Source organism: Macaca mulatta, chromosome 1, assembly GCF_049350105.2.
Source record: "Macaca mulatta isolate MMU2019108-1 chromosome 1, T2T-MMU8v2.0, whole genome shotgun sequence".
Classification (NCBI taxonomy): Eukaryota; Metazoa; Chordata; class Mammalia; order Primates; family Cercopithecidae; genus Macaca; species Macaca mulatta.
This window is the reverse complement of record NC_133406.1, coordinates 212,757,026-212,782,632: the sequence shown is the minus strand read 5'-3', so window position 1 is coordinate 212,782,632 and position 25,607 is coordinate 212,757,026. Positions and strand designations below refer to the sequence as shown.

Below are 25,607 nucleotides of genomic sequence, written 5' to 3'. Positions count from 1 at the left end.
CGCCCGGCGTAATGGGAATAATTTCATCATGTTCTGAAGTAGGAACAAGAAACTGAAAGGTTGGTGTGGCCCTAGGGGAGTGAGAAATGGGAAGAGTGGGATGTGAGCAGAGGACACCAGGCTCCAGATCGCTCCTGAGCCACGGTAAGGAGTTAGGATTTTATTCTACAAGCCTCGGAGAGCTGCTTCAGTGTCGTTAAGCAAGCAAGTAACATGATCAGACTTGCTCTAGCTGTCAGGTAGAGAATAGATGGTAGGGAGCAAGTATGGAAACAGCAAGAGCATTTTGGAGGTCAGAGATGGTGGTGGCATGGACCAGAAAGTGGCATTTCCAATTCCTCTCCCCGTCCCCTGTACTCAGGGAGCTTGGCTGGGGCAAAAGCTTGGTAAACATTTGTCAGGTGAACAAACACCCAGCAACCAACAGGATTGCCTGCTCCCCAGACAGAGCAGCTGCCACACAAGGCAGAGTGAGTCCTCTACAAACTTAGGACTCAAACTGTGGTCCTTGGACCAGCAGCATTGGCACCATCTGCAAGCTTGTTAGAAATGAAGAATCTTAGGCCGGGCGCGGTGGCTCAAGCCTGTAATCCCAGCACTTTGGGAGGCCGAGGCGGGTGGATCACGAGGTCAGGAGATCGAAACCATCCTGGCTAACACGGTGAAACCCCGTCTCTATTAAGAACTACAAAAAACTAGCCGGGCGAGGTGGCGGGCGCCTGTAGTCCCAGCTACTCGGGAGGCTGAGGCCGGAGAATGGCGTGAACCCGGGAGGCGGAGCTTGCAGTGAGCTGAGATCCGGCCACTGCACTTCAGCCTGGGTGACAGAGCGAGACTCCGTCTCAAAAAAAAAAAAAAAAAAAAAAAAAAAAAAAAGAAATGAAGAATCTTGGGCCCCTCCCCAGATCTCCTGTATCAGAATCTGTATGTTGGCCGGGTGTCGTGGCTCATGCCTGTCATCCCAGCAGTTTGGGAGGCTGAGGCAGTCGGATCACTTGAGGTCAGGAGTTCGAGACCAGCCTGACCAACACAATGAAACTCCCTCTCTACTAAAAATACAAAAATTAGCCAGGCATGGTGGTAGGCGCCTGTAATCCCAGCTGCTCTGGAGGCTGAAGCAGGAGAATAATTGCTTGAACCCAGGAGACAGAGGTTGCAGTGAGCCAAGATTACACCACTGCATTCCAGCCTGGGCGACAGAGCGAGACTTTGTCTCCAAAAAAAAAAAAAAAAAAGAAGACTCTGTATGTTAATAAGATTCCCAGGTGATTCATGCATGCACTGAAATCTGAGACATGTTGTACCCCAATAACTGCCAGCCACACGCTTGCCTGGGCTAACATCTTCCATGGCTCCCCTGGCCCAGCATCCAGTCCAGGCTCCTTTCCCACCTCATTTTCCACCATTCCCCGCTACTCATTTTCTACTCTTGCTGCACTGAATTTCCCGCCGCTTCCCTAAAAACTCCATTTTTCCTCAAATCTCTTTGCCTTTCCACATGCCACGACGCACTTTTGCCTGTTGCTTTACCTAGAAAAAACTTACTCACCTTTAAGACCTAATCTAAAAGAGTGCTTCCTCTGGGATGCCTTCCCCGATTGCCACAGGCAAAATGAGTTGCCTTCTTCTCTAGGTCCCCATGCACTGGGCGCATTCCTCAGTCTAGCACCTGACACAATATGTTTTAGCTGTTAATTTCTGTGGCTGTTTCCTTGTCAGACTGGGCACTTCTTGAGGGCAGGGACTAGATCTTTTTCATCTCTTTAATCCCAGTGTCGGACACCAAGGAATCAATCGATGAGTGACCGTGCCCTGATGATGGCTCGGAAATCCCCGGCACAAAGGAAATGTGCACGGTCTCCCCAGGGGAGCTGTACTGGGGTAGAGTGGGTTCGGGAAAACAAGGTCTCTGGAGTCAGAAAGGTCTATAGGTTCATACCTGGCTTACCATTTACTTGCTGTACGACCTGGGGCAAGTGACCTCACCTCTCTAAGCTTCAATGTCTTCATTTGCAAAATCTTACAATCCTAACAATGGTTTCAAAGATAAGTATGCAAAATAGCTGGAACAGGACCTGAGCCACAAATGACCAAGCCTCCCTCTCCCCACTGGCCCAGCTGCTTGGAGCCAGGGGAGGGGACTGTGGGCCACCACTGACCTAGGGGCTTTGACCTACACACTGACTTTCCTGCCAGCTCCAGATAGAGCCTCCAGCTAATGCCAACAAAGCTTTCAACAGCTCAGGAAGAGGATGAACGTTTGGAAAGAAAAAAAGAAAGAGGCTCGGACCACTCAGTTTAACACATGGGCATAGTTCCCTGATGGATCAAGGCTGGGCAGCTGGCCCAGGCACGGCCCTCAGCCGGGGGTGGGGTAGAGAGGCCATAAATATCCATGGAGACAGAAGAATTCTGCTGTCTGGATCTCTCACCCTTTTCCCTGCGCAGCATTCAGCCCGCATCCCTGCTGGAAACATTCCCAGTCCCTAGGGAACCTGGAGAAGGGGTTCTCATCCACAGCTGGACAGCCAGAGAGGAGGGACCATCAGGAGATGGACGGAAGGAGGTATGTGCTGGTTGATTCCCCAGGCCAGATTGTGGGTTGGGAAGTTGGGTTCACCAGTCATGCTAGTCCCTAACATTTGTGGGGCCAGTTGAGGTCAAAAGTACAAAATTCTAAATATTTATAAGCTATAAATAAGGTACATCCAAGTTCATCCATAGCTCCTGCACCAGCAGTTCCTTGTAGCCCGGCAGGCCTGAGGGTGCATTCACCAACAGGGCAAGGACTAGAAGTGGTCAAGGCGGGGGAACACCACATTCCAAGTGGGCACACTCTCTTGGATCCAAGTACTCCTTGCTCTATGGCGAGCATGAGGCTGGAGCCCCCCTAATTTCAAGGCACTAGGCACCATTTACTGGTGTACATACATCTTGCCTATGATCATATTTCCTCCTCAGATCATCTTCTTGAGGCTGGTTTTACAAGATACCCAATTTTCCAGGGGTAAAAAGTGAGACTAGAGAAGAAAACAGATTTGTCCACAGTCACCCAGCGGGGAAGTGGCAGACTTGGGATTCTGAACTCCAAGGTCCATCGTGACTCTCCTAGAACAAGCTGTGGCCCCTGCTGGAAGCAAACTGTTCCTCAGCCAACCTGTCCACTCACAGGCCTGTCCTACAACCTGAGAATGGGAGCTCCAGATGCTGTGAGGTCCCAGGAAGAGATGCCTTTGACCTGAGTCCCTGCTTTTACCTTTGCTCCTCAAAGCTGGGAAAAGAATGGGACAAAGGGATGGCATGACCTGCTCTGTATCCATCTGACTCCCACCTGGTAGGGCGAGAGCTGGGTCAGATCCTGGTTCAACCACTAAACTCATCCTGTGACTCTGCCTCTCTGTTTCCTCATTTGTAAAATGAAGATTTTTATATGGGACTAAGAGAAAAGGATATTAAGAAAACAATCTCATTTACAACAGTATTCAAAAAAATAAAATACTTAGAAATAAACTTAACCAGCTGAGCACAATGGCTCATGCCTATAATCCCAGCACTCTGGGAGGCCAAGGCAGGCAGATCACTTGAGCTCAGGAGTTTGAGACCAGCCAGGCCAACATGGTGAAACCCCATCTCTACTAAAAATACAAAAATTAGCTGGCCATGGTGGCGTGTGCCTGTAATCCCAGCTACTCAGAAGGCTGAGCTGGGAGAATCACTTGAACCGGGAGGCGGTGAGTGAGCCAAGATCATGCCACTGCACTCCAGCCTGGGCGATACAGCAAGACTCTGTCTCAAAAAAAAAAAAAAAAAAAAAAAAAAAAAAAAAAAAAGAAAGAAACTTAACCAGGGAGGCAAAAGACTTGTACATTGAAAACTACAAAACATTGCTGAAGGTTGGGCACGGTGGCTCACGCCTGTAATCCCAGCACTTTGGGAGGCCAAGATGGGCAGATCACAAGGTCAGGAGATTGAGACCATCCTGGCTAACGTGGTGAAACCCTGTCTCTACTAAAAATACAAAAAAATTAGGCAGGCGTGGTGGCAGGCGCCTGTAGTCCCAGCTACTCAGGAGGCTGAGGCAGGAGAATGGCATGAACCTGGGAAGCGAAGCTTGCAGTGAGACGAGATTGCGCCACTGTACTCCAACCTGGGCGACAGAGCAAGACTCCATCTCAAAAAAAAAAAAAAATTGTTGAAAGAAATTGAAGATGACACAAATAAGTGGAAAGACATACCAAGTTCATGGATTGGAAGACTTAATATTATTAAAATGTCCATACCACCCAATGTGATCTACAGATTCAATGCCATTCTATCAAACTCCCAATGTAATTTTTACAGAAATTTTTTTAAAATTGTAAAATTCATATGAAACCTCGAAGGACACCAAGTAGTCCAAACAATCTTGAGAAAGAAGAACAAAACTGAAAGACAACTCCTGATTTCAAAACATATTACAAAGCTACAGTAATCAAAATGGTTTGGACTGGCATAAAGACAGACACGTAGATCAATGGGACAGAACAGAGAGACCCAAAATAAACCCTCACATAGTCAAATAATCTTTGACAAGAGGACCACGACTACACAATGGGGAAAGGATAGTCCCTTCAACTAAAGGTGCTGGGAAAGATGGATATCCACATGCAGAAGAATGAAGACGGGCTCTTATGTTACACCATGTATTATATAAAAATTAACTCAAAATGGATTAAAGACCTAAACATAAGACCTGAAACTATAAAACTCCTCAAAGACAACATAGGATAAAAGCTACACAGCTGTGCACAGTGGCTTACACCTGTAATCCCAGCACTTTGGGAGGCTAAGGTGGGCAGATCACCTGAAGTCAGGAGTTCAAGACCAGCCTGACCAACATGGTGAAATCCCGTCTCTACAAAAATACCAAAATTAGCCAGGCATGATGGCAGGTGCCTGTAATCTCAGCTACTCAGGAAGTTGAGGCATGAGAATCACTTGAACCCGGGAGGCAGAGCAGAGGTTGCAGTGAGCCCAAGCTCGTGCCATTGCACTCCAGCCTGGGAAACAGAGTAAGATTCCATCTCAAAAAAAAAGGTTCACAACAGGACAGGTATCGTGGTTCATGCCTGTAATCCCAGAACTTTGGGAGGCGTAGGTAGGAGGATTGCTTGAAGCCAGGAGTTCGGGACCAGCCTGGGCAACATAGCAAGATCTTGTTTCTACACAAAATTTTAAAAATTAGCTGAGCATGATGACATGCACCTGTAGTCCCAGCTACTCAGAGGCTGAGGCAGGAGGATACCTTGAGCCCAGGAGCTCAAGGCTGAAGTGAGCTATGATCGTGCCACTGTACTCCAGCCTAGGCAACAGAGGGAGACTCTGTCTCTAAAAAAACAAACAAACAAAAATCATTAATTAATTATTTAAATTAAAAACAAAGAAAGCCTCATAACATTGGAATGGGTCATAATTTCTTGGCTATGACACCAAAAGCACGGGCAACAAAAGCAGAAATAAACAAATTTTTGGCAAACTTTAAATAATCTCCATGAAGCAAAGGAAAACAATCAGCAGAGTGGAAAGGCAACCTGTGGATGGGAGAAAAGGCAACCTTTGGGATGGAACCAGATGTCAGATAAGGGGTTAATAAGCAGAACTCCTACAACTCAGTAACAACAACAACAACAAAATTCAGTTTAAAAATGGGCAAAGAACTTGAATAGACATTTCTCCAAAGAAGATACACCAGTGACCACAAACACGTGAAAAGGTGGTTCAATATCACTGATCATCAGAGAAATGCAAATTGAAACCATAATGCAATATCACTTCATACCCACTGGGATGGCCATTGTCAATAAAACAGAAATATGTGAGCGAGGATGTGAGAAATGGGAACCTTTGCACAGTGTTGATGGGATTCTAAAATGGTGCAGCCACTATGGAAAAGAATATAGAAGCTCCTCAAAAAACTAAAATTAGAATGATTATACGACCCAGCAGTTCCACTCTGGGTACACTATATATTCAAAAGAACTGAAAACAGGTTTTTTTTTTTTGGTTTTTTTGTTGTTTTTTTTGAAATGGAGCCTCACTCTGTTGCCCAGGCTGGAGTGCAGTGGCACGATTTTGGTTCACTGCAACCTCTGCTTCCCAGGTTCAAGTGGTTCTCAGCCTCCCTAGTAGCTGGGACTACGGGCACCCGCCACCTTGCCTGGTTAATTTTTGTATGTTTAGTAGAGATGAGGTTTGGCCATGTTTGCCAGGCTGGTCTCTAACTCCTGACCTCAACTGATCCTCCCGCCTTGGCCTCCCAAAGTGCTGGGATTACAGGCGTGCGCCACCGTGCCAGCTGAAAACAGGATCTTGAAAAGACATTTGCACATTCATATTCATAGCAACATTATTCACAATCGTCAAGCATGGAAATACCTAACATGTCCATGGACAGATGAGTGGATGAGCAAAATGTGGTATATACATACAATGGAATATTATTCAGCCTTACAAAGGAAGAAAATTCTGACACGTGTTACAACATGGATGAATCTTGAAGACATTTCTGCTAAGTGAAATAAGCCAGCCACAAGAAGACAAATACTATATGATTCCACTTATATGAGACATTTAAAGTAATCAAACGCATAGAACCAAAAGCAGAATGGTGGTTGCCACCAGGGGCTGGGGGAGGGGAAAATAGAGAGATGTTCAACAGATGTAGAGTTTCAGTCATGCAAGATGAAAACTTTTTTTTTTTTTTTGAGATGAAGTCTCACTCTGTCACCGAGGCTGGAGTGCTATGGCATAATATTGGCTCACAGCAACCTCCGCCTCCCGGGTTCAAGCGATTTTCCTGCCTCAGGCTCCTGAGTAACTGGGATTACAGGTATGCACCACCACGCCCAGCTAATTTTTGTATTTTTAGTAGAGGCAGGGTTTCACCATGTTGGCCAGGCTAGTCTCGAACCCCTGACCTCAAGTGATCCACCTGCCTTGACCTCCCAAAGTGCTGGGATTACCAGCGTGAGCCACTGCGCCCAGCCAAGATGAAAACATTCTATTGGCACTCACAGGATTTAAAAAGAAAATAAAACGCTCTAGAGATCTGTTATACAACAATGTGAACATAGTTAGCATGACTGAACTATACACTTTAAAAATGTTAAGAGGGACCAGGCACGTGGCTCATACCTGTAATTCCAGCACTTTGGGAGGCCAGAATGAGTGGATCACTTGAGCCCAGGAGTTTGAGACCAGCCTGGACAACATAGCAACACCCTAATCTCTATAAAATAAATTTTTAAATTTTTAAAAATGCACGCTAAGAGAGTAAATTTATGTTATGGTTTTCACCACCGTAAAAAAAAAAAAAAAAAAAAAAAATTAATGGGCCTAAGAGATGGCAAATTTGAAAGTACGTTGTGTATTTTTAAGTTAGAGTCATATGACTCAGTTTATGACTTAAAAGCTGTGCAACCTTTGGTAAAACTGCTTGCCTCCTTTGGGCCTCATTTGTAAAATACAAATAGTAACACGTCTCTTTCATAGTGCTTTTGTAAGCATCAAGCAAAATAAAGGATGTATAGTATTTAGAGAACAGTGGTTAAGAGCACAGACTCTGGAGTCAGACAAACCTGGGTTCAAATCCTGCCTCTCTCACTTCCTACCACAGGACCACAGCCAAGCCTGTTCTCCCTCTGAGTCTCAGGTCCCTCCCTGAAAATGGAGCTGATAATACCCAGGCACATACCTCTCCAGAGTGGTGTGAAGAGTCAATGAAATAACGTGTATGGCCGGGCGCAGTGGCTTACGCCTGTAATCCCAGCACTTTGGGAGGCCGAGGCAGGCGGATCACGAGGTCAGGAGATCGAGACCATCCTGGCTAACATGGCGAAACCCCATCTCTACTAAAAATACAAAAAATTAGCCAGGCATGGTGGTGGGCGCCTGTAGCCCCAGCTACTCGGGAGGCTGAGGCAGGAGAATGCCGTGAACCCAGGAGGCGGAGCTTACAGTGAGCCGAGATTGTGCCACTGCACTCCAGCCTGGGCCACAGAGCGAGACTCTGTCTCAAAAAAAAAAAAAAAAAAAGAAAGAAAGAATGTATATAAAGTCCTTATCAGGGCCGGGCGCAGTGGCTCACGCCTGTAATCCCAGCACTTTGGGAGGCCAAGGCGGGCAGATCACTTGAGGTCAGGAGTTCGAGACCAACCTAGCCAACATGGTGAAACCCTATCCCTACTAAAAATACAAAAATTAGCCAGGCGTGGTGGCGCATGCCTGTAATCCCAGCTACTTGGGAGGCCGAGGCAGGGGAATCGCTTGAACCCAGGAGGCAGAGATTGCAGTGAGCCAAGATGACACCATTGCACTCCAGCTGGACGACAGAGCAAGACTCCATCTCAGAAAAAAAAAAAGAAGGTGCCTGGTCTGGTCTATAGTGAGAGCTCATTGAATGTTGGCTATCATTCCTCTTACTTCCCTACCCCAGACAGAGTTGGAAGTTCCACCTCAAGTTCCCATAACAATACATCACATTGCATTATCATAGCTGTTGATTTCTCTCTCCTTTTGGACTGTGAACTCCCCAGGGCCAAGGCTTCTGACATATCACCAATACCCATCACAGGGCCTCCTACATAGCACACACATGAGAAATACTGACTAAATAGACAAGTGAGCCTCCGTACACACACAATCACAGTGTCCCTTACTTTTCGTTTCCAAACCCTCATGGCCCAGCTCTAGCCAATCCCAGCTCTTAGATTCCCTGGGACCAGTCCCGGTTTCCTCATCTATAAAACAGGAATAACATCAACATTGAGGCTGGAAAGGTGGCTCACACCTATAATGCCAGCACTTTGAGAGGCTGAGGTAAGAGGATTGCTTGAGGCCCGGAGTTTAAGACCAGTCTGAGCAACATAACCAAATTTTGTCTCTACAAAATTAAAAAAAAAAAAAAAAAAATTAGCCAGGCGTGGTGGCACATGCCTGCAGTCCTAGCTACTATGGAGGCTGAGGCTGCAGATCACTTGGGTCCATTACAGTGAGCTATGATCATACCACTGCACTCCAGCCTGGGCAACACAGCAAGACCCTATCTCTTAAAAATAAAAATTAGGCTGGATGGGATGGCTCACACCTGTAATCCCAGCACTCTGGGAGGCCAAGGGAGGTAGATCATCTGAGGTCAGGAGTTTGAGACCAGCCTGGCCAACATGACGAAACCCCATATCTACTAAAAATACAAAAATTGGCTGGGCATGGTGGCACATCTGTAATCCCAGCTATGTGGGAGGCTGAGGCAGGAGAACCACTTGAACCCGGGAGGGGGAAGTTTCAGTGAGCTGAGATTGTGCCACTGCACTCTAGCCTGGGTGACAGACCGAGACTCCATCTCAAAAAAAAAAAAAAAAAAAAAGACCTCACAGTGTAGCCCTGATGTTGAAGACAGACAACCTCTACAGTACTAGGCATATAGAAGGTGCTCAATACATGAGTTACTTCCTTTTCTGACATGCTCTGTTGCTTGACATTGGTGCCCTGGCCTGGCCGTGCTGGCCACACCCTCTAATGAGACCTCTCACAGAGTGGTTTCAATACCATTTCTCCAAGATGCAGAAGGATTTGAGGGATGAATTAAGGTAGCAGAAATCCTGACCTCTGGGGAATTCTGTGCCAGGCTCCCACAATTCCCAGTGCAAGGGACCATGCACATTTATTGGCTGATGAATGGAGCACCCTGTCTGGGAGAGGTTAAGGACAGGGTCTAGGGCACCAGGGATGATGGTGATCTGGGTGCCAGTCAGAGTTACCCAGTGTTCCTTCTCACTGGGGACCTCACCCTGGCCCCAGATATGTATATAACATTGATGAGACTCAGCCTCTGCTCAGCTGGCCTAGGAAACCCCAAGTCTGGCCTGGGTCTCTCCTCCTGGCTCCCAGATACCCAGATGGTATCTGTCTGAGTTACCCTACCCAATTTTGCTTCCAGGACAGGGCCAGGGCCAGGAAGAGGGAGGGAGGAACCACCTCCTCTGGGCTGCCCCAGCACTGGGCACATCATGCCTCTGTTATGCCTCTGGTTTTTGTTTGTGTGTGGGCGGGTTGTTTTTGAGACCGAGTCTCACTCTGTCACCCAGGTTGGAGTGCAATGACGCAATCTCAGCTTACTGCAACCTCCACCTCCCAGATTCAAGCGATCCTCGTGTCTCAGCCTTCCAAGTGGCTGGGATTACAAGCGCACGCCACCATGCCTGGCTAATTTTTATATTTTTAGTAGAGATAGGGTTTCACCATGTTGGCCAAGCTGGTCTCGAACTTCTGACCTCAGGTGATCCGCCCACCTCGACATCCCAAAGTGCTGGATTACAGGCATGAGCCACCGCACCTGGCCATGCCTCTGTTATACCAGGAATCACGCTGACTTCTTCTCAGCCTAGGAGTTCCTGAGTCCTGCTGGTGTCCTCGTGCCCAGTCCAGGACCCCGTCTAGGGAAAAAAGCAGGGCTGGGCACAGGCCCTGGAGTCACACAGACCTGAGTCTGCACCTGGGTCTGCTTTTCCTTGCTATGTGATCCTTGGCTCTCCCAGCCTCCCTTTCTTCATCTGCAAAATGATGGTAATAAAACCTTCCTCACAGGGTGATTGTGAGAGCAGAGTGAAGCAATTTACTCAGTAACTGTGAACTCCCTTCTCTGCTGTCCTCAGAAAATGTTTGTTGAATAAGTGAATAAAGAAGCAACCGAATTGGCCATGCACCAAGCCAGCTACACATTGTCTCCTAGAAGCAATCGAGGTTAGCCAGAGAGAAAGCATAGGAACCGAAACCAGGGGATGTGGGCTCTGGCCTCAGCTGTGCCACTCACCCACATAACTTGAGTGAGCCTCATTCCAGCTCTGAGCCTTGGGTTTTTATCTGCAAAATGCGGTGTCTGTGCCTTGCTTATCTCAAAGCATTGTTGTAAAAAAAAAAAAGGAAGTGAGATTATTGGTAGTGACAGTTTTTGGTAAACAGTAAAGCACTTGATACATTGAAATGGACTTTATGAACTGTAAAAGGTAATGTAGGCTGGGTGCCGTGGCTCACGCCTGTAATCCCAGCACTTTGGGAAGCCAAGGTGGGAGATGGCTTGAGGCCAGAAGTTCAAGACCAGCCTGGGAAACATAGCAAGATCCTGTTTCCACAAAAAAAAAAAAAAAAAAAAACATTGTTTTTTAATTTAGCCAGGCATGGTGGCATGTGCCTGTAGTCCTGGCTACTTGGGCAGCTAAAGCAGGAGGATGGCTTGAGACCAGAAGTTCAAGGCTGCAGTGAGTCATGATCATGCCACTGCTCTTCAGCCTGGGTGACAGAGCAAGACTGTGTCTCTTAAAAAACAAAAAGTGGGGTGGGGAGGGCATGGGCCAGGCATGGTAGCTCACACCTGTAGTCCCAGCACTTTGGGAGGCCAAGGCAGGCAGATTGCTTGAGCATAGGAGTTCAAGACCAGCCTGGGCATCATGTCAAACCCTACCTCTACAAAAAAAAAAAAAAAAAAACCACAAAACTTAGCCAGGCAAGATGGTGTGCACCTATGGTACCAGCTACTTGAGAGACTGAGGTGGGAGGATTGCTTGAGCCCAGGAGATCGAGGCTGCAGTGAGCTGTGATCATGCTACTGCACTCCAGCCTTCATGACAGAGCAAGACCTTGTCTCAAAAGAAAAAAAAAAGCGGGGCGGGGTGGGTGGCGCAGGGTATGCACAAATTTGATTTTGACGTGCTTCTCCCATTAACCAGTCGGGCTCAACGCCAAACCCAGGCCCTGATGATCCCCCTCCTGCAGAACCAAGGGAGTGGGGAGGGGCGGCTGAGTGGTGATCCTCCCCTGCATATTCTGTCTCTTTCTCTCACACACAAACACAAAAACAAATACACACACAGAATCTGGCTGTGATTCCCCTCGGCTGAAGACACACAGAGGCCTATCAGCCTCTCAGCTGGCTTTGTGGGCCATCTGCTCCTGGGAGGGGAGATGTCTGGCTGGAGCAGGCCACATGCAGCCTGGCTATGCTCCCGGCCCATCATTCCAGATACACGCAGACATAGCCAGACACCCCACATAACCACAGACACACATGCACACACAAAGACACACCAGAGGCTTCTCCCCGCTCTCATCATGCTGGCAAGGAACCCAAGAGGGGCTGGTCAGAGAGGGGGCTGCAGCAGGGTCCCAGCATTTGCCCTTCGGGAGCTGGCTCCACTCCTGCCCCAGACACACACCTCTAGGCCCGTCAAGGGGTGCTACCAGGGTCCTGCTCCACTGTTGCCCTCGGAGGCCCAAGCCTCTACCCACCTAGGGGATCAGAACAGGAAAGTGGGGGATGCCACCAAGAAAGAGAATGCCGTCCTCTTCAACAAGGCCTCCTTTATAGGCCTGGGGTGGGAAGGGGCTCCCTGTAAAAGGACAACAAGATCCCAACCTCTCCTCATACCCCCTTCCCATCACCAATCAGAGAAAACTCAGTCCTGTAGGCGCATTTTGTCACTGATAACATAAACTGTGAATTCCTTACTCCTTCAATGACCAGATGGGGAAACTGAGGCCCAGAGATGAGAAGGAATTTTCCCAAGGTGAACGCAGCGTCGGGGGCAGAGCTGGGACCAGATACTGGCCCTCTGGTTCACCGTCCATTCACTCCCAACTGCAAAAACCACTTCGTCATTCATCTGTCCTGTGCATATTCTAAGCATATGCTATGTTGCAAACCCTGTGCTAAGGATAAAGGATACAACAGTGAACAAAACAGGTTCCTCATCCGTAAGGCGCTTACAGCATGCATCACAGAGTCAGCATTAGAGGGAATGCATCGGTCCCCTTTGTGCAGCATTTTCCAATTGACAAAGCACTTCCCCACCCCACCTCTTACTTCATCCTCCCCTCAAACTCACAGGTCAGTATTTTGTTTTGTTTTGTTTTGTTTTTTGAGATGGAGTCTCGCTCTGTCACCCAGGCTGGAGTGCAGTGGCGCCATCTCAGCTCAATGCAACCTCGGCCTCCCAGGTTCAAGCAATTCTCCTGCCTCAGCCTCCCGAGTAGCTGGGATTATAGGCACCTGCCACCACCCCCAGCTAATTTTTGTATTTTTAGTAGAGATGGGGTTTCACTATGTTGGCCAGGACGGTCTCCATCTCTTGACCTCGTGATCTGCCAGCCTCAGCCTCCTAAAGTGCTGGGATTACAGGCGTGAGCCACCACGCCCGGCCCACAGAGGTCAGTATTTTAACCTGCAATCTGCAAAGGAGAAAAGTGCCACTTCTGAACGACTCAATGTCCCGGCTTGTCAGCAGGAGCTGAGATCGAAACCCCGGATGCCCACTTCTGGCCCAGGACCCAGTCATCTAAGGGGCTGACCTCTTTCTCTGGCTGGTTTGTCAGGACCTAAAGATAGTGGTGTTTCTTTTGCTTCCCTAGCATTCCCCAACACACCTCCCACCCCTACCGCCTCCCCCAACACACACACACACCGCCCCAAACACCTGAACACAGCTGGGTATTCAGTCAGAGCTAAAGGAGAGCAGCCGGAGGTGTGGGGAGAGAGCCTGCCGGTTCTGTCATATTTCACAAGTAAGCGAGTACACGGCCCCACGTCGGGACCTCCTGCCAGCGGAGGACAGCAGGTGCCAGCCTGGGCCCTGTCCCTAGCACCTGGGACCTGATAGGGGCCATTGTTTGTGGGCTTGGCCCTGTGTATAAGAACCTGGTTATTTTCAGCACCCCCTTCCCCACCCCGCAAACCTAGCATTTAGTGAGTTCCTAAGTACCCCGCCCTGTAGTAGATCCTTTGTATGTCCCGACAGTTCTGTGGGGGAGATGGCATTATCCTTATTTGACAATTTAGAAAACTGCACAGAAATGGAGCGTAACTTGGCCAAGACCACACAGCTAGTCAAGTAGATGTCATTTGGCTCCCTGAGATCCAAGCTGCCCCCATCACCACCATCGCCACCTCCCAGTGGGGTCTCTGGGTCAGCACTGTCCCAGCCTCGGAAAAGCCAAACTTGGGTGTTGGATTCTCCAGGAATGTTTAGACACTAGAAGTTATTTCTAAACATGAGACTCTGGGCCTGAGAAAGGTGCCAGAACAATCCCTTAAAAACAGAAGCAGCCGAGCACAGTGACTCATGCCTGCAATCCCAGCACTTTGGGAGGCCAAGGCAGGCTGACTGCTTGAGCCCAGGAGTTGGAGACCAGTCTGGACAACAAGGTAAGACCTTGTCTCCACAAAAAATACAAAAATTAGCCAGGCATGGTAGAGCACGCCTGTAGTCCCAGATACTTGGGAGGCTGAAGTGGGAGGATCACCTGAGCCTGGCAGGTCCAGGCTGCAGCGAGCCGTGATCACGCCACTGCACTTTTGCCTGGGCAGCAGAGTGAGAGACCCTGTGAAAAGAAAAGAAAAAATAGAAGCGCCCATCTGTGTAGGCGCAGCCTGGGGGCATGACCTTGGTTTGCCTCCTAAGGATATTTTTCTATGCCTCCCCCTTGCCCAGCAGGGGCCAGGAGTCCCCCTTACCTGTAGCAGGGGCAGCGGCTTCAGCTGCAGGAACTGTGTGTCTCTGTCTGGGTCCTGGCCCCAGCTTCAGCCTCTGTGCTGTCTGGCAATTGCAGAAGTGAGGAAACAGCGTATCACTACCAAGTCACCCCTGGGAGGAAATGCTATGGCCCTAGGGCCTCTCAAGGGGTGCCACAGGAACTTCCAAGCTTGGCCACCAGGACCTGGGCACTGCACAGAGTCTTCTCATAAAGAGCGAGGGACGCCGACTGTAGGCAGCGCCCAAGGCCAGGGAGCTGAGGTGAGAAAGAGGAAAAGCAAGAGAGAGAAAGCAAGTGCATGCACTCAAGAGAGCGAGAAAGGGAGCATGAGAGTGAGGAAGAGGAGAGAGGAGAGATGAGGGACCAGGAAAATCAAAGGAGAGAGGGAGGAGGCGGGAGGGAGTCAGGGAAAAATAATGAGAGGGCGGAGGAATGGATGGAGGGAGCGAGGCTCAGGGAAAAAGACAGATGTAAACGCCGGGAGAGATGAGAGGAACAAGGAGACTCAGGCACAAAGACAAGGGAAGATCCAAGACAAAAGACGAGATGAGGAGACACAGGCGGCGAGCATGTGCCAGTGCGCATTTGGGTCTATGTGTCTCTGGATGGGAGTGAGAGAGAAAATAAAAGAAAGGGAGTGGAGGAAAGAGAATGCCCGCTGGGATATGAAGTGGAGGGAGAAGTGGAGGGATATGAAGCTCAGAAGAGTCACTGTGGTCAGCGGCGTGACTGGGCAGGGCATCCCTGGAGACCAAGAAGCATTGAGCCCAGAAATCCCATGGGAACAGAGCTGTGGGGGTGGACGTGGAAGCTCCCTGAGACCTTGAGCCTGGGTTGGGCAGCGTGTGAGTTCGTGGGAGCGTGTGTGTGAAGAGGGGTGGGCAATCGAGGGTGAACACACATGAATGTGTGAGTGTGGGTGTGGGGGTATGTGTGAAAGTGAGCCGGTGGGGGCATCCCATGTGCATAAGTGAGAGGTGAGCCAGAGTCTCTGCCTCGGTTTCCAGTCCATTTACCCACTCATTCCTTCAACCAACCAACAAGCACCATCTGAGCACCCCCAGGCACCAGGCACTGGGATGGACCCTGTCTAAAGAAGCAAGTCCCTCAGATACATCAGCCGACCCAACAACCTCCTACACAGAGAGGGAAACTGAGGTCCCGACAGGACCAGGGTCCCACAGCAAGGCAGGTGTAAGCAGAGTCGGGGGCCTGCATCAGCATCCAGCCTCAGCTCCACTCTGGGTATCTGGGCCAGGCTCCTCCTCCTAATGTCCCTTATCAAAGCCAAAAATCTCAAAGGACAAAATACTGATTTGTTTTGTTTTGTTTTTTGAGACAGAGTCTCACTCTGTCCCCCAAACTGGAGTGCAGTGACTCAATCTCAGCTCACTGCAACCTCTGCCTCCCAGTTTCAAGCGATTCTTCTGCCTCAGCCTCTGAAGTAGCTAGGATTACAGGCATGTACTGCCATGCCCGGCTAATTTTTGTCTTTTTAGTAGAGATGGGGTTTCACCATGTTAGCCATGCTGGTTTTGAACTCCTGACTTCAAGTGATCCACCCGCCTCGGCCTCCCAAGGTGCTGGGATTACAGGCATGAGCCACCGCGCCTGGCCAGGACAAACCACTTGTAACATTTGCCTCAGTCATATAGAACTAGAGCCAAGCATCTGCCCCCTCCTCCATCTCCAGCCCCACATCACACACAGGCAGACACACTCAGACCACATAACACTTGCACACTCATATACACTCAGTGCCTACTCTCATGCAGAGATGCCCACTCTCGCTGTGTCCCTCCAGATACCTGCACACTCACGCCCAGTCTCCCCTCACTCACACCTGCCAGGCTCACCTCCTTCCTCAAGTTCATGCGTCCATACTGCTCCATGCTCCCCCACCACACACACTCTCCCAATCCCCAAAATGCAGCCCAGGCCTCCTGCCAGGCACATGGAAACAGGCTCAGGCCAAGCACTTTGGGAGACCAAGGCAGGAGGATTGCCTGAGCCCAGGAATTCAAGACCAGCCTGGGCAATATAATGAGACCCCATCTTTATATTTTTTTAAAAAAAAAGAAGGAAAAGAAACAGACTCAGTTTGATCATTTCTTCTTATCTCCCTTAGAGGCCTTTTGAGCCTCGAGTGCCCTGAAATATGAGGCCATGGTCTGTACATGAACTTAGCCTTCATGCAAACTGCTCACCTGAAAGGCAAGGCCTCAACTCTGCTCCCCAGCCCAGATCCTTGGTTCCAAAACAGTTTCACCTCAGCCCTCCTCCAGCCACCACCCTCCAGGAGGGACAGCAAGCCTGGGAGGGACCTCCGGGATCAACCAGCCTCCATTGCCCAGAGTCTCCAGGACACCTGGCTCAAGGTCCGGGACTGTTGGCTCGGCCTGCCTTCCAGTATAGTCCCTTCCACGCGCACACGTGGCAGCTGCAGATCAGCACCTCTTTTGAGATTATCAATAAGCAGGGTAGGTAGGCAGGTATTACTATCAATATTTTACAAATGAGGAAACTGAGTCCTAAGCTTTCTCTCACACCCCACATCCATTCTGTTAGCAAACTATGATGGCTCCACTTGAAAATATGTCCAAATTTGGTTGGGCACAGTGACTCATGCCTGTAATTCCTGCACTTTGGGAGGCTGAGGCGGACGGATCAGTTGAGGTCAGGAATTCGAGACCAGCCTGGCCAACATGGTGAAACCCCGTCTCTACTAAAAACAAACAAACAAACAAACAAACAAAACACCAGCCGCCAGGCATGGTGGCACACACCTGCTGATTACCGCTGGTAATCCCAGCAACTTGGGAGGTTGCAGCATAAGAATTGCTTGAACCCAGGAGGCAGAGGTTGCAGTGAGCTGAGACGATGCCATTATACTCCAGCCTGGGTGAAAAAAAAAAAACAACAAGCAAATATGTCCAAATTTGAATCTAATCAAGCCTTTAGGTCTAACCTCAGTTTTCAGAAAATACAGGGGACAGAGGAATAAATTAAAGGACCTCACAAGGAAGAAATCAGCCAATTCCAGAATATAGAACATTCTACTGGACAACGAAGCCAGTTCTCTCCCGAAATCAACCGTATGAACACAGAAACAAACACAGGGCCAGGCTCAGTGGCTCATGCCTGTAATCCCAACACTTTGGGAAGCTGAGGCGGACGGATCCCTTGAGCCCAGGAGTTTGAGACCAACCTGGGCAAAACAGGGAGACCCTGTCTCTATAACACAAAACAAAACAAAAAAAAAGTTAAAAATAAAATGAAATAAAAGCACACAAGAAACAGGGAGGAGATTCTTCCAGATTAAAAGAGATTTCAGAGGCCAAACATGGTGGCTCATGCCTGTAATCCCAGCACTTTGGGAGGCCGAGGCAGGCAGATCACTTGAGGTCAGGAGTTTGAGACCAGCCTGGCCAAATGGTGAAACCCTGTTTCTACTAAAAATATAAAAATCAGCCGGGCGTGGTGGCACACGCCTGTAATCCCAGCTTCCTGGGAGGCTGAGGCAGGAGAATTGCTTGAACGTGGGAGGCAGAGGTTGCAGTGAGCTGAGATCAAGCCACTGCTCTCCAGCCTGGGCAACAGAGCGAGATTCTGTCTCAAAAAAAATAAATAAATAATAAAAAAAAGAAGTTGCAGCTGATCCTGCAACTGGCAGGGAGGGAACCAGGAAATAAATACTCGAACCTTTCTCTTCTCCCATCCTCTGACGTCTTATCGTCTTATCGGCACCACCAGTTGGCTGAGCCCAACCAGAAACAAAGGAACCATTAATGTGGTCCATACAGGGCAGCCCAGGGCACAGAGGTGGGTGAAGAAGGGTGGAGTGCATTCTGGCCATGCACCAGCATTCCCAGAGTGGGTCTGGAGGAGAAAACAGAAAATATCCAGGACAGACATATCTGAGAAAATCACAGAAACTGGTGTATAGATAATTCTAAGGGATTCTTGATAATAGTATTAGGAGATAATGGTGTTACAGTTATATAACAAAATGTCCATATATGTGGAATTTGCTTTAAAATATTACAGCAAAATAAGAAGAAAGGAAGGAGAAAGAGAGAAAGTAAGAAAAACAAAGAGAAGAAATAAAGAAGGATGGATACAGAGTATGAAGAAAAAAAGAAAGGAAGAGGAATGAAGGGAGAGAGGGGAGAAATAGAGAATGTGGCAAAATATTTATTTGATTGATTGATTGATTTTTATTTATTTATTTATTTTGAGATGGAGTCTCGCTCTGTCTCCCAGGTTGGAGTGCAGTGGCGCGATCTCAGTCTCACAATGTTGTCCAGGCTGATCTCAAACTCCTGACCTCAAGCAATTCGCCCGCCTCAGCCTTCCAAAGTGCTGGGATTACAGGCATGAGCTACCGCGCCCAGTCGTGTGTTATTTTAAACCACTAAGTTTGTGGTAACTTCTTATAGCAGCCATAGGAAACTACCACAAGGATTTCTTGTACTCTTCCTTCTCTTTTTGTGTATGTTTGAAAACTTTTCTGATGAAGTTGTGTTTGAGCGTGCACAATTCACAACACCACCTATAAAACAGTCTTGCCAAGGAAACCAAAATAGAATCAGCAAGTTTAACCACCGGTTTACTCCTGTTACAGAAGGAAACAAAATCACAGGGATGCACTCAACTAACGCACATGATAAGAAACATACAGAACACACGACCTGCTTTCTTCAATAAATAAATTCTAAACAAGAAAAAAAATATATAGGGAGAAACTATTGATTAAGAGAGAATTAAGAGGTCGAGCATAGGAGCTCACGCCTGTAATCCCGGCACCTTGAGAGGCCGAGGTGAGAGGATCACTTGACACGGGAGTTTGAGACCAGCCTGGGCAACACAGTGAGAACTCACCTCAACGTAAATTAACTACTTAAATAAAGAGAAGTAAGAGACATAGCAACCAATTGCTACATGAATCTTCTTGGATCCTGATTCAAACAAGAGGGGAAAAAAAGAAAGAAATTGGGCCGGGCGCGGTGGCTCATGCCTGTAATCCCAGCACTTTGGGAGGCCGAGGCAGGCAGATCACTGGAGGTCAGGAGTTTGAGACCAGCCTGGCCAACATGGTGAAACCCCATCTCTACTAAACATACTAAAATTAGCTTAGTGTAGTGGCACATGCTTGTAATTCCAGCTACTCAGGAGCGTAAGGCAAGAGAATCGCTTGAACCCAGGAGGCAGAGATTTCAGTGAGCCAAGATTGCACCACTGCACTCAGTCTGGGTGACAGAGTGAGACCCAGTCAAAAAAAATAAAGAGAGAGAGATGGAAGGAAGGAAGGAAGGAAGGAAGGAAGGAAGGAAGGAAGGAAGGAGGAAGAGAAATTGAGGATTGCCAGGCATGGTGGCTTATACCTATAATCCCAGCGCTTTGGGAGGTCCAGGTGGTCCTCACTGGAGGACAGGAGTTTGAGACCAGCCTGGACAACGTAGCCAGACTCCATCTCTACAAAAAAACTTTTAAAAATTCACTGCAGTGGCCGGGCGCGGTGGCTCAAGCCTGTAATCCCAGCACTTTGGGAGGCCGAGACGGGCGGATCACGAGGTCAGGAGATCGAGACCATTCTGGCTAACACGGTGAAACCCTGTCTCTACTAAAAAATATAAAAAACTAGCTGGGCGAGGTGGCGGGCGCCTGTAGTCCCAGCTACACGGGAGGCTGAGGCAGGAGAACGGCGTAAACCTGGGAGGCGGAGCTTGCAGTGAGCTGAGATCGGCCACTGCACTCCAGCCCGGGCAACAGAGCATGACTCCGTCTCAAAAAAAAAAAATTCACTGCAGTGAGCCATGATCATGCCACTGCACTCCAGCCTATGTGGCAGAGTGAGATCCTGTCTCTTAAAAAAAAAAAAAAAAGTGTGCTGGTAATTGTTGAAGCTGGCTAAAGGTACATGAGGATCCATTATATCTTTAAATGTAATGTTGCACTTGTTTTCTTTTCTTTTTTTTTTTGAGACGGGGTCTCGCTTTTGTCACCCAGGCTGGAGTGCAATGGCACGATATCGGCTCCCTGCAACCTCCGTCTTCTGCATTCAAGCGAGTCTCCTGCCTCAACCTCCCGAGTAGTTGGGATTACAGGCACCTGCCACCATGCCTGGCTAACTTTTGTATTTTTAGTAGAGATGGGGTTTTACCTTGTTGGCCAGGCTAGTCTCGAACTCCTGACCTCAAGTGATCCACCCACTTCAGCCTCCCAAAGTGCTGGGATTACAGGCGTGAGCCACCAGGCCCAGCGGTTTTCAATTTTTTATAAATAAGAAAGGGTTTTTTGCTGTTTGTTTTTAAAAGAAATTCAATTTTGTGTTTGTTTTTTAAAGCAATACTTGTTCAGCTTTTGAGATCAGAACAGCAGTGAAAAAGAAAACTGTCCCAATATTATGTAGTGGATAATTGTGTCTTGGGATGTAATTTTCCTGTGATAGCATCTTATTGGGATGTTAAGTGCTGCATCTCATTCAATGTAGACAGAAGTGAAAATGATGCAGCCTGGAAAGCTCTGTTAAATGACAGAAAAGGGTCTACAACAACAAAGAAGATACCGGCGTAAAAGATGCCTATACATTTGTTTTGTGAAATTTGAGTGCAAAAAAGTCGTATTTATAAAATAACGAGCTCTTGCCCAAAATATTTAAGTATATAAGTAATTAAAAGAATAAATTAAATATTATAAGTAAGGCTGAGCACAGTGTCTCATGCCAGTAAAACCATGTCTCTACAAGAAATACAGAAAAAATTAGCTGGGCATGGTGGTGCACGCCTGTAGTCCTAGCTACTCGGGAGGCTGAGGTGGGAGGATCACTTGAGCCCAGCAGGTTGAGGCTGCAGTGAGCTGTGACTACACCACTGCCACTCCAGCCTGGGTGACAGAGTGAGATCTTGTCTCCAAAATATGTGTGTGTGTAATAGGTAGGAATTTTACTATATCAGAGGTTCTCAACCAGGAGTTATTTTGCCCTCTAGGGGACAACTGTCCATGACTAGAGACATTTTTGGTGGTGACAACTGGCAGATGGGATGGGAGTGGGGTTGTGCTGCTGGCATCTAGTAGGGAGAGGCTAGGGATGGGGCTAAAAATACTACAATGCACAGAACAGCCCTGCAACAAAAAAAAATCATTTGGCTCCAAATGTTAATAGTGCTGGGACTGAAAAACTCTAGTGTATTAGCTATGTTCCTGATAGTTTGTATATATTCAAGTTGGCCTTTAAAAAATCTCTTCTGGCCGGGTGAGGGGGCTCACGCCTGTAATCCCAGCACTTTGGGAGACTGCGGTGGGCGGATCACGAGGTCAAGAGATCGAGACCCTCCTGGCTAACACAGTGAAACCCCGTCTCTACTAAAAATACAAAAAATTAGCCGGGTGTGGTGGCGGGCACCTGTAGTCCCAGCTACTTGGGAGACTGAGGCAGGAGGATGGCATGGACCCAGGAGGTGGAACTTGCAGTGAGCCGAGACCGTGCCACTGCACTCCAGCCTGGGCGACAGAGCGAGACTCCGTCTCGGGGGGAAAAAAAAATCTCTTTTGACATCTTATTGTCAGGAAAGTAGGAGACTGCTTATTTTAGGGGTTGCTTTATTTTTTATTTATTTTTATTTTTTGAGATGGAGTTTTGCTCTTGTTGCCCAGGCTGGAGTGCAATGGTGCGATCTTAGCTCACTGAAACCTCTGCCTCCCAGGTTCAAATGATCCTCCTGCCTCAGTCTCCAAGTAGCTTGGATTACAGGCATGTGCCACCATGCCCAGCTAATTTTATATTTTTAGTAGAGACGTGTTTCACTATGTTGGTCAGGCTGGTCTCAAACTCCTAACCTCAGACGATCCACCCACCTTGACCTCCCAAAGTGCTGGGATTACAGATCTGAGCCACCATGCCAGGCCAGGGGTTGCTTTATGTTTGCGTTTATAAGACATTTTAAAAATTCGTTCATCAAACCTATTTTAATTTTTTTTTTTTTTTTTTTTTTTTGAGACGGAGTCTTGCTCTGTAGCCCAGGCTGGAGTGCAGTGGCCGGATCTCGGCTCACTGCAAGCTCCGCCTCCCGGGTTTACGCCATTCTCCTGCCTCAGCCTCCGGAGTAGCTGGGACTACAGGCGCCCGCCACCTCTCCCGGCTAGTTTTTTTTTGTATTTTTAGTAGAGACGGGGTTTCACCGTGTTAGCCAGGATGGTCTCGATCTCCTGACCTCGTGATCCGCCCGTCTCGGCCTCCCAAAGTGCTGGGATTACAGGCTTGAGCCACCGCGCCCGGCTTAAATTTTAAAATAAATAAATTTACTTTAAATTTTAAATGATGGGCTGGGCACAGTGGCTCACGCCTGTAATCCCAGCACTTTGGGAGGCCAAGGCAGGCAGATCACGAGGTCAGGAGTTCGAGACCAGCCTGGCCAACATGGTGAAACCCCGTCTCTACTAAAAATATAAAAATTAGCTGGGCATGGTGGCACGTGCCTGTTAATTCCAGCTACTCAGGAGGCTGAGGCAGGAGAATGGCGTGAACCCAGGAGGCAGAGGTTGCAGTGAGCCAAAATCACCCCACTGCACTCTAGCCTGGGCAACAGAGCGAGACTCCATCTCAAAAAAAAAAAAAAAGAAAAAAACTTTAAATGATGGATGGATAGATAGATAGATAGATAATAGATCCAAAATCTTGCCACTTCTCACTACCTCCACTGCTACAGCCCCGGTCCAAGTCCCTCTACCTCCCCGCTGGATTGCAGCCTCCCCACTGTCTCCCTGCTTCCATACTCACATCCCGTTAGTCTTTTTTTTTTTTTTTTTGAGATGGAGTCTCACTTTGTCACCCAGGCTGGAGTGCAGTAGCGTGATCTCAGCTCACTCCAACCTCCACCTCCTGGGTTCAAGTGATTCTCCTGCCTCAGCCTCCCAAGTAGCTGGGATTACAGGTGTGCACCACCACACCCAGCTGATTTTTTTTATTTTTAGTAGAGACGGGTTTTCACCATGTTGGCCCAGGCTGGTCTCGAACACCTGACCTCATGTGATCTGCCCACCTCGGCTTCCCAAAGTGCTGGGATTACAGGCGTGAGCCACCATACCCGGCCTAGTCTGTTCTTAACACAGCAATGTGGTTGAACTATTAAACATCAGTCACAGCACATCACTCCTCTGCTCAAAGCGCCCCAGGGCCTTCCATCTCACTTACAGGAGAGGTCAAAGTCCTTTAAAGCACCTGCAAGACCCTGTAAGACCTCACCTCATTCCCTACATCTCGCTCCCTCCACTGTAGTCGTTCTGGTCTTCCTGCCCTTCCTCAACACACTCTCACCTCACCCTCTTGTTTTCCTTTTTTGTTTTTTTGTTTGTTTTTGAGACAGAGTCTTGCTCTGTCGCCCAGGCTGGAGTTCAATAGTGCCATCTCAGCTCACTGCAACCTCCTCCTCCTGGGTTCCAGTGATACTCCTTCCTCAGCCTCTCAAGTAACTGGCATTACAGGCACACGCCACCACGCCTGGCTAATTTTTGTATTTTTAGTAGAGACGGGGTTTCACCATGTTGGCCAGGCTGGTCTCGAACTCCTAACCTCAAGTGATCCACCCACCTTGGCCTTTCAAAGTGCTGGGATTACAGGCGTGAGCCACCGTGCCTGGCCTCACCTCACCCTTTTGTACCTGCTGTTCTCTCTGCCTGGACCACTCTTCCTCAGACACTCAAAGTTAGGTCTTTCCTCAAATGCCACTTTCTCACTGGGGCCTTTCCTGACCACCCTAATAAGTTGCAGCCATCCCCCCACATTCCCAGGCTCTCATCCTGCTTTCCTTTTCTCCACAGCACCTATCACATCTAATATAACATGTATTTTATTTATTTATTTACTTTGCTCATTATCTTCTCCCCAACTAGACTGTAATCTCCTTGAGTTTATTGCCAAGATCTGGAACATTGCCTGGCACATTGCAGGTGCTGGATAAAGCTTATTGAATGAATGAATGACATTAGAGAGAGGAAGTGATTTATTCAAGTAACATAGCTAGTAGGTAACAGAGCTGGAATTAGGACCCAGATACACTAAACTAGGGCAGTGCTGCACAACTATTATAAAGGGGTTGTTCGGTTCTTTCTGCTCTCAAAACCTGTCCTTTGCCAAGAGTGTTGTGGACAGTTCCTTGCTGTGAGTATCGCTTTTCTCATCAGCAAATGGAGGATAATGTGGGTGAAAGAATACCATAAGGAAAAGGGTACGGGTTTTAGAATCAGAGACTTGAGTTCAAATCTTGATGCTACCTGCTTTCTGTGTGAACTTGAAAAAGCCAAATTACCTCTTCAAGCCTGTTTTCTAATTTGCAAATGGGAATAATCATATAGGAATAATCACAACCTTATTATGTTGTGAAGACTATCAGATCAAAGGAAAAAAAGGTTATGGCCAGGCGCGGTGGCTCGCGCCTGTAATCCCAGCACTTTGGGAGGCCGAAGTGGGCAGATCACGAGCTCAGGAGATCAAGACCACCCAGGCCAACTCGGTGAAACCCCGTCTCTACTAAAAATAGAAAAAAATTAGCCGGGCATGGTGATGGGAGCCTGTAGTCCCGGCCACTGGTGAGGCTGAGGCAGGAGAATGGCGTGAACCCGGGAGGCGGAGCTTGCAGTGAGCTGAGATCCGGTCACTGCACTCCAGCCCGGGCAACAGAGCGAGACTCCGTCTCAAAAAAAAAAAAAAAAAAAAAAGATTACAAAAGATTGGTAAGGAAAAGCAAAACTGTTATCTTCACAGACAGTATGACCATTTACGTAGAAAAATTGCAGCATTTCCATAGAAAAATTATTAGAACCAAAACAGCACTTAAACAAGATTTCTGGATATAAAATCAACATGCAGAAAGCAATCATGCTCCTATAAACAAGCAATTAAACAGAAAATGATATTTTTAAGAAGACACAACTTATAACAGCAAGAAAACTATTTTGGCTTTTTTTGTTTTTTCTTGTTTTGGCCAAAGATATGCAAGATCTTTGAGATGGAGTCTTATCCTGTCACCGAGGCTTGAGTGCAGTGG

At 48.0% G+C, this 25,607-nt stretch overlaps 1 protein-coding gene across 2 annotated transcripts in view; it reads right to left on the bottom strand.

Moving 5' to 3' along the window:
* PTAFR (platelet activating factor receptor) overlaps positions 1-25,607 on the bottom strand; it is a 50,302-nt gene that overhangs the window by 16,276 nt on the left and 8,419 nt on the right. The window contains exon 1 of one of the 2 annotated variants that reach the window (XM_015132896.3): positions 14,543-14,629. The exons of the other annotated variant lie outside the window; for it this stretch is intronic. The gene's annotated coding sequence lies outside the window, so the exon portion shown is untranslated. Of the gene's footprint in view, positions 1-14,542; positions 14,630-25,607 lie in introns of those variants that run through there. 2 annotated transcript variants of the gene reach the window in all.